Here is a 10,559-nt window from a genome sequence, read left to right as displayed (position 1 = left end):
TTTGTATTCTCTTTGAGCTATTGATTCACTACAACGTGGAAAACATCTGTTAATTAGGTAAACTGAGTTGATATTAGGTTTGATTTTGTAAGATCAACCGAACCCCAATTTAAACTTATTATAAGAAAGAAGAAGAAATAGGATTGGAGTTGAGAGTCCTTAATATGAACCTGTTTTGATGACGTAGTTTATTTACTTTTTGGTCGTAGTTGATTCTTTTTGTGTACGTACATATACGCCAACGTCACGTCAATAGCACGCAGAATGCATGTTTCCTTTTCATGTAGTTTGTTTGGACGTGTTTGGTTCATTCAATTCGTTGTTTTAGTTCAATAAACAGGTGCTTTTGGATTGCTGAGGTTTTTAATAAATCCGGGTCGAACACCTTGATTTCAGTATTTTCAGAATCAGAACTCCCCGAATTGATTTTTCTAAATATAGCAGTAATATATTTTTCTAAATTGAAATCAAAGAAACCTAATTTTTTAGTCTCTTTCATCAAATTGAAAAAACAAGCACTTATTTTAATTAATAAAATTTGAAATCCATGGATTTGAATGTTATTTTTCAATAGAATTAAATGGTTTAAATTCAATCATTAACGACCAACAAAGTATTGGTTAAGGTGGTAAGCAATCTCGATGTCCATAAAGGTGTCAGATTGTGACATCCTTTTGTTCAATTTCTACATATTTTCCATGAAATACTTTATGAATGATGAAAATCTAATAATATAACGGAAGCAAAATATGGAGATATATTAATATATTTAAAAAAAAAAAACAGAAACAGACCAGTTGTATTTCATAAACCGCAAAGATGGTGTTATAATTCTTCCATTTGAGTTTTGGCTTCTCGAGGGCAAAGGCATATACAAATTGTGAAAAGCTCTTGATAGTGAATGAGAGCTGGACGACACTAACCTAAAATATAGTTATATTAGCGGTGGTGTGATAGTTTCACAGCACCTAAAACTATGTTACTACCAACTAAAACGTCACGCTCTTCTTCCAAATATGCACCAACTTCAAAAAATTTATGATAAAAACAAAGTTTAAACAACATTCCTTTGAGCATTTATAATTTATACTTTTATTTGGGTTAATTAGGTAATATATATCTATCCTTCCGATGTCATTAATTAAAATTATTTATACCGTTACTAACTTGGTGAATTCGAGTGTAATCTGATTTATTTTCTTCTTTTCTGTCAGAATGTGAGAGATTTTTTTAAATCGAGAATTTAATGAGTCAAAGAGAGACCTATTTATTTTGGTTCATTAATTCTTATAATGAATAAAAAAAATATACCCTCGAACATGATAATCACACCAACGATTATATGAAAAGAAAAAATAAATCTTTTTAAGTGAATTCAATGAATACATTTTGATCAACATGCTAAAATATAAATATCAATATTCTAACTTGTAATGCCCTAGATTTTTTTTATTATCTAAAATAAATAATGCAAGTGACTAAAATGGTTATTCAAATTGATAAAATTCTACTTATTTTAATTTGAGTTCATGAATATAATGCTTTTACTATAATGTAGAATAAAAGATTTCTGTATTGATACAGAACTCAAATAATATGACACTTGTGCATAATATATATATATATATATATATATATATATATATATATATATATATATATATATATATATATTTTCTATACCTGACGAGATTGAATTAAACGGAAAAATTAAAAGATTTATAGAATAAAAAAAAAAAAAATTTACTGTAAGCTTTAATTACAAATGACTGAAAAATATTAAAATTTATAAATTAAATAATAAAGATAAATCTTATTAACATAAATTTAATTTTCAAAATTATCTAATTCTACTCATTTAGAAATATTAACTCAATTAAAAATAAGTGATCAACTTAAATAACTCCTTGAATTATGGTTCAGCAAATTATATTTACATTAATAATCTCAATTATTAATATCTTTTTTGATATTAATATCAGAAGTTCAAATTATGAGTGTTTCAAGTAATTGCATTTATATTATCGTTCTAATTTAAATTATTCTTATTTATAAGAAGTTCTTAATCTTAATTAGTGCTATATTGTTTGAGAAAAGCGGGATTCGAACCTGAATCTATTGTCGGATCATATATACACTTGCCATTAGAATATGCTTTAGTGTGTATGATTATATTTCTATAATATACTATAATATAGAAACCATAATGTCTTGAAGTAACCATAATGTCTCTTGATTGAAAATTTTCCACCTGCAACTGGAAGATGCTAGTAAAGAATCTATGCCTTCATGTGTAAACTTGGCCGTTGAGACCTTTATGTAAAAAGAAAGACTAGTGACATTTTGACCGTAATTTTTAAGGATTAAACCTATAAAAATATCCTCAATGTAACATCCCTTCCCGGTCCACCCATTAACCCTAATGAACCGAGCCGAGACGCTACAATTTGGTTGAACCTATGTCCTGTCATGCTGATATCATCCTGTATGCTAAATATTATGTCATGTTTAACATCACTCCCAATTAAACTCCAAACTTCCAACATCTCCAAATAATCATCATAACACAATAACACTATTATATTTTCATAACTGTATAAATCCTCAATAGTATTGAATATCCATCAAATAATTGCATTCATGACATATATCAAGTCTTAATGAACTATTTAAAATATTTCATATTCAATCATTTAATAAGTATTATTCTTCTCTCCAAATACTTACGCCAAAATAATTACATGCTTCAATTATATTTCCAATAACATAATCTCTACAAATGTAATAATTATACATGCTATAATTCTTAATTATATAAATCTCAATCTCCTACTACCAAAGTAGTCACTTCTGCTTTGATATTACTCTTCACATCTTCAAGTAGCAACCTCGATCTTCAACCTACGAGTGATAAAAATCGACGCGCTGAGTATAAAACTCAGTGGTGCTCATAATTCACATACTTACCAAAGTTGCGATGGCAACTTACTTAAAATACAAATTTCATAAAATCATTGATAATCATAGAATCATTAAATTTCAACATAAATTTACATTTATAGCAAAGAAATATCAAATAATCATATAATTAATAACATACATAATTTAGTTCTAATTATACCAGAAATCCTTTACATAACCATTTAATCACACATAGCATTATATTTTCATGATCTTACCTTATGTTCCTTATGCTGTATGAATTAAAGAAATAAACATGTAAGCCCTATGCTGTATGAATTAAATAAATAAATATGTAAGCACACATATCATTATACTTTCATTATCTTACTTACTGTTCATTATGTTGTATGACTTATGTAATTTTTAGTCAACATCGTATAAGTTATAAATAATAAAATCTCATAACTGTATGGCTCCATAAGGTTATAGTGAAACCTAAGTGATAAGAAGAACTGTATGAAACTGGATGAATACTGTATGGCTGGGCTGCTATGGCCCATATATAATCATATCCACTCAACGGCCTGTAGCCGGAGTAACAAACTGTATGGGGCGCAGATATGCTATTCTATGTCGCGATATAGCCTTATCTACATGGTTTCTACTTAACCTCAATGGAGCATATTATCTGTATGTCATTAATACAATCAACATATTAACTTATTCATGAAATGTATAAACCATACTGTTTATCTGTATGCTGTCTCATTCTGTATGTTGCTAACCTGTTTCATGCTTTCATGCTTTAAAAAGGATGTCCTAGACAATTATCAGTAATATCTAATGAGTAATAATGCAAACAATTAATCACTTGTAAAGGAACTTGCATGGAAATAATTTGACTGTTGCACCCGCGACACAACTCTTACTAATCTTTATGTAACTTAATTTATACCAATCGAATTAAGGAAATTCTTGATTTTAATATAAGTTAACTCAGAAGGTTAAATTCAGTAAATATCTTAGGCTGAATGAATCTACATATGCATCCCAACATCATGTCTAATGTAGCCTTGAAATCTGCTAAGGCTGCCTGTACATGTTTTACAAATACTAGCATAACTCTGTCTTCATAAGTCCAATTTAGGTAATTCAAAATTCTATGGTGAGCTAACACATTAGGGTACAAATATGTCTTCTAGCATATCTCTTAATTATGTTAGTAACGTAGTCAAATATTGAGCTAAAGTAACAACTTCCAGTCTGCCCAGCTTTTGGTTTCCAGCCTGCACAGTTTATACCATTTTGGACATATCTTTTAATTTATAAGTCCAATTTAGATGATTTCCAAGCTTATGGATAGCTAAAACATAAAGGAACAAATAACTCTTATACCACTTCCTAATTCCATCGTTTTCGTTTCTCAAACCTATGATTCAAGACATAGAAAATATTCAGCATTAAATAAACTTTGACCTTTGTTGAGTGTTTAAGACATAAATTGAGTTATAGGGCTTTAAATTAAATGAAATTAGATTAATTAGAAAGCTAAGACAAATTTATACAAATTTTATAAAGGGATCACAACCCAGATCAATGTGTAAGATGGTGAACAAAGACTAGCAACATAGACCAACAGTCCAGACCTGATTCAGCAGAACCAAGTCCACTGTTTGTTGCATTTCTACTTATCAAAACACTAAAATTAAACCAATCCAAAACCAGAGAAGTCTCAAGACACAGGGTAACAACTCTCATGAAGACCTCAAAACATATTCTTGCCATTATAGTGGTCAAAATGGGCACTCAAGTCAGTGATGCATGTGGCCCGTCATAACAGAGTCAGTTTGGGTGTTTTAGCCATAAGTGGAGCTATATATATCCAAATTGAACATAAGAGGATGGGTTGGAAAGCTAAGAAGTAGACCTACAACTTTCATGAAGAACTCAGATACAACTGGAAAATAAAAAGGATCGATACATAGTCTTTAATGCCACCTAATAACACTTTTTCCCAATTTCAGCTTACTTAAATCATATACAAGGTAAAGATTTCTTCCACATACTAAATACTCATCAAATATCATCTTAAGAGCATAAATCAACAAAGGATAACAAGAAAACTTAAGGCCTTATTCATCAATAGGTTCTGCCGCTCTTGGAAGATGAAGAAGAAAATGTTTTCCTCATCAATTTAACATATAGGCATGCTTAGAAATCTCCCAAGAACACATTTATACCACCAAAATTCAATAATCAAACATTTCATATAAAATTCCCAATTTTCACAAAATAGTATCAACTTCACAAAATTAAAAATTTAAACAAGGTAAGAGTGTTTATGAACACTTACCTCAAAATCAAGCTTGGAACACCCCAAAAGTCACCAAATCAAACTTGAGTCTTGCATTTAGGCACCTTAGATAGCTCACCTTTTAATTACCCTTAAAAATTCTGCACATCTTTAAGCTCCAATTCAATAATAACCTTGAATCTTCAAGAGGAAGGTCTTGGTTGGAGTTCATATGGTCTAGTTAGAGTGATTTTTTTGTGAGAAATTGAAAACAATAAGGAAGAGAAGGAGAGCATATGGTTCGGCCAAGGAAGAGAAGAAAGAAAGAAATGGTTGCTCAAATCATTCACGTTGAAGATAAAAAGATGAAGAGAAAATGGTTGCTCAAATCATTGAGCACAAGGGTATTTTAGTCTTTTCTCAACATAATTGGATGGCTACGATTAAGTCAATGGTAATCTAATCCAATGGCTAAAAATATTCTCCAATTTATTTCCTTCAAAATATTATTTCTCTCCACAAAATTCTTAAATTTAATCCTTAAAAATAAGTTCTCTTATTCCCTTACTTAATATAACACCATCTCTATTTACTTCATAAAAATATTGCATCTAAGTTCCTTAATTAATATAACACTATAATTAACTATTCACTAATTATCTAACTTCTCCAAAAATATTCATTACTTACTTTCTACCCATAAAAATAATGTATACATACTCCAAAAATATTAAAGACAATATTAAACATACATAGTAATTTTTTTCGGACCAAAATAATATCGATTTCCGGACTGGTGGCACTATTCACACACTGGTAAACTTACTATTTCAGACAAAGAAAAATGGGGCGTTACACTCAATTTTTCGATTTTCTGTATAATCACTTTATGTTACTTTTATATGCTGCGCGCAATGACGAAGTCAGGATTATAATACAAATAATGTATAATAGATGATTTATCATTTAATAAATTATATACTACACTTCTCTATTTAAAAAATTATACAAATATTATGAGGAATGAAAAGTTTAATCAATATAAATAACATCTTTTTCCTCTTCAAACAAACTCAAAATTTATTGAATAACAATTTCATAATAAAAGGTTCTTTCGCTCCATAAAAAATCATTCTTTTGATTTCATAGTTAAAAACATATTTGGATTGTTTATGAAAGAAATGATAAGATGAATCTTATTTTTATAACAATGTAACCAAATTTAAACAATTTAAATGTTAATAATATACATTAATTTATTTATATAATACGATAATAACAAATGCAGATTGTTCAAATAATAACTTGTTAACAAAAAAAAGTGCATTTATTAGAGGGCTTAACTCGTGTAGGAATAATTCCTCTTAACACCCTCTAATAAAATCCCACATTTTAGGAGGAACTTCCAAATGCCATATCTTTCCTAATGATCCCCCTGTAAACGTTCCCCCCCTCTCCCTAGCCATTTCAACGCTACATAGTAACTCGATCTAACCCGATACTCTCCCCTCCTATCAAAGTGCCAAATCAACTTATCTTCTAGATTATTCACACCCAAAGGAATATTAAGAATTGTCCTAATGTCTCTTGCACTAAATAACTCCACAATTTCATCAAAATCCCAACCTCTCCTATCATTCGTTATAAGATCACACACTCTCATATCAAGTTCTAAAAAATGAATGACATCCTCCACATAAAAAGTATCACTCTTGGGAAGTCAAGGATCCTGTGTGACCAAAATATTCTCACCATTCCCCACTCTCCACGTAACCCCTAACTTTAGCATGTCCCTGACAAACAAGATACTCCTCCAAGTAAAACTGAGATTATTCCCTAGTGATGCAGATAGAAATCACCATCCGGAAAATATTTAGCTTTGAGCGTACAATAAAGAAGAGTATTGGGTTCGGATAATAGTCTTCACCCTTACTTACCAAGCATAGCAATATTAAAGCTATACAAATCTCTAAAACCCATTCCCCCATCCTTCTTGCTTTGACACATCCTATCGCAAGAATACCAATGGATACCTTTATTATTCCCCCCTTTAGAACCCCACCAATAAGAATTCACAATTTTTTGAAGATCATCACACAACGATAAGGGAAGTAAGAACATACTCATACAATAAGATGGACAAGCTTGTGTGACAGACTTAAGTAAAATCTCCCTACCTACTTTAGACAAGAGCTTATTAGTCCAACAGTTAATTCTACTCAATAACTTGTCCTTTGAAAAATTACAAATATGTTTCTTCCTTTTACTAATTAGAGAAGGTAACCCCAAATATTTCTCCTCTCCTAAAGAATTATGAACTTCTAGGATATTGGACACAGACACTTTAACCATACATGAAACATTAGGATTAAACATGATCCTTGACTTCCTAAAATTAACGGCTTGACCCGAAGCACTGTCATATTCATCTAAAATCTGCTTTACTCACCTACCCTCACTGTCTGAGGCCTTAAAAAAGAAAAACAAGTCATCTACAAATAATAAATGTGCCACCCTTGGACATCTAACTCCAGCTCGACACCCATGGATCCATCCTCTCTACTCAGCCTCCTTAAACAACGGGGATAAACCTTCAGAACAAATAATAAAAAGGTATGGTGAAATAGGATCTCCTTGTCTAAGACCCCTCTCTGGAATAACAGGACCAACTACTTCCCCATTACACAAGTAAGAGTACCACACATTAGTCACACATGCTGTCATCCAATCAATCCATTTGGTACTAAAACCCAATCTACCCATCATATCTTGCAGGAAATTCCAATTGACCCTATCATAGGCTTTAGTTATATCTATTTTAAGAGTTGCCATACCCGTACCTCCCCACGTTTCATACTGTGAAGAATTTCAAAGGCCACACCAATATTATCCTGTATTACTCTACCCAGCACAAAAGTATATTGGCTATTCGAAATAGTCAATCTGAAGCAGAGCAAATTTAGCATTTAGTTTATTGAAGAAGAAAAGGAAAAATTATAAATATTAATCACGTGTAGAATAGTTGTTTAATCTATCAAAAAGGAAAAAGAAAAACTATTAAAATAAAAAATATGTAGAAAAAAAAGAAAAAAAGAAACACTATAAAAATGGATTAAAAAGAAAATTTTAAAATTAATGGTATATAAATTGGTCTTTTAATTAACCAACAAGAAAAGCTATTAAAATAAAAAATTATGTAAATAAAATTTAAAAAGAAAAAGAAAAACTATGAAAAAGGGAAAAGGAAAAGTATAAAATAACAGGGAGCAAAGAAAAAAAATTAATAAAATTATATATAAATGGAAAAACAAAAAGTATAAAAAGGGGAAAAAGCAGAAATTGGAAAACTAAAATAATAAAAACCAGAAAAAAGATCACAATAAGTAGTTTCAAACATTGGCTGACAATATAAACTCACAACATTTTAGCCACTATACCAAACTACACTACATTTCCTTTCTACCACTAAATTATTTTATAAAACAATCCAGGGGCATGGCCCCCTCCTCCCCTTCTCTCCACTCCCTCTGCTATTGGTTGGGCATAACTATTTTGAAACTTATATATATTAGCACCACAAATATAAACAAATATTTAAAATAAAAGAAAAATGATATAAAACACAAGACAAGCCAAGAATACTCTCAAGGAGATCTCAATTAATAAAAATTCATTTTTATTAAATCTCATAAAATTAAAAAATATATTGAAACAAACAAATAAAATTACAATCTTGATATAGATATAGAAGAGTTTGTGATAAAATTAGAGGGCTTAGAGAAACTAAATCCGTTGATGATGCATAGAAGCTTCGATGAATATGAATTCATTTAGGATCTATGGCAAGGTCATGATTCAAAGATGGATTGGAGAAAGAGGAAGAGATGCCAAGGTTAAAGAGAGAGAAAGTGACTGAATAAATTGTGGACTTCAAAAACTGGCATTTAATGGTTGTGGGTTAAGCTTACCAAAGATTAAGGCCTCGTTTGGTTCAAATTCATCTACTTTCCGAGGAGTTCACTTCCTAGAAAATAAAGTTTCAAAGAAGTTACTTCTTGAAAAGTACAGTGTGAATATGTTTTGTTGATATATTGAATTCCCAAGAAATAAAATTGTGTTAATGAAATTTTACATATGAAAGGACAATAATACTCCTACCATGAATTTAAATATAATAATTGAAATAATTCATTGAAAGCGCAAAATGGAGATTGTTAAATTCTAAAGGTCAAGAAGTGTACTTCCTTAGGTTGAGGAGAGGAAGTAACTTCCTGTACGGACAAGAAGTTGAGCAATTCAACTTTTCGAGAAGTTCTTTATTTTTGGAAACCAAACATAATCAAATGCATCACTTTTCAGGAAGTTTAAGTTCCTGATGTAACACCCTATGCGAATCTCACATCGGCTAAACACAAGGTGTAAATGAAACCCATAAGAATGGGCAAGTTTTAAACTAGCAAGAAGCCATAAGGCATGAGTTGGTTCGGCCAGAGTAAATAGTATCTTGCAATGTTTAAGATGGATGTGAGTTGGTTTTATCTTGGCAACTTGTAAAGAGGTTTTTTTGGCTATTGTTGGTTGTAGCTCAAGAACAAACCCGTGCGGGCCTGAGTAAGTTCGGTCCAAAGCGGACTGTATCTTGCTAGCTCAAACTTATTCTAAAGCCTAGTCTTAACTCCATATTGGAGTGTTAAATGCTATAATATCTAAGTTTTAAAATAGGAGTGCTTGGGATACATAAGTGCTATAATACCTAAGTTTTAAAATGAGAGTGCTCGGGATACATAAGTAAAAATAGAGTGATTTCGCGATAAGTTAAAAAATTGAGAGTATTTTGATAGGTTTGTCCATATTTGAAGATAAACTCAAAGTAGTAATGTTTCTTTGAGATTTTATCAATATACATTTCATCTTTCTTCACATTTCAAATTTAAACATTTTTCTCTTTATTGTGTGGTCCATTAATATTATCATTTTATGGAGTAGCCAATTCCCTTAACAAGAGGGCAACTATTAAGGATAGGCGAATGATAAGTTTCAAGATTATCATTTTCCCCCCTATCAGCATAGAGTACTGTGTTTATAAAGATAAAACTTGCATACGTCTGGTGTATAGATGGTCTTATATATCAAACCAATCAAAAAGTAGCATTTTAAAAAAATATTACCGTTATATATTTTTTTCCTGTACATGATCGTAAATGGTTAAATACTCTTATTTTGAATTAAAATTCTATATGTGATTAATTTGATGTACAAGTAAATCTATATACTCGATGTAGGTAATTCTTTTCCGTATTTATAAATTACCATTGCAACAATATTTATAGATAAGTTTTCATATCCATCAATATACTCACCT

Source organism: Jatropha curcas, chromosome 1 (assembly GCF_041381405.1).
Source record: "Jatropha curcas cultivar XTBG-Jc1 chromosome 1, XTBG_Jcur_1.0, whole genome shotgun sequence".
In the NCBI taxonomy this organism is placed as follows: Eukaryota; Viridiplantae; Streptophyta; class Magnoliopsida; order Malpighiales; family Euphorbiaceae; genus Jatropha; species Jatropha curcas.
Note: the sequence above shows the minus strand (reverse complement) of the source record.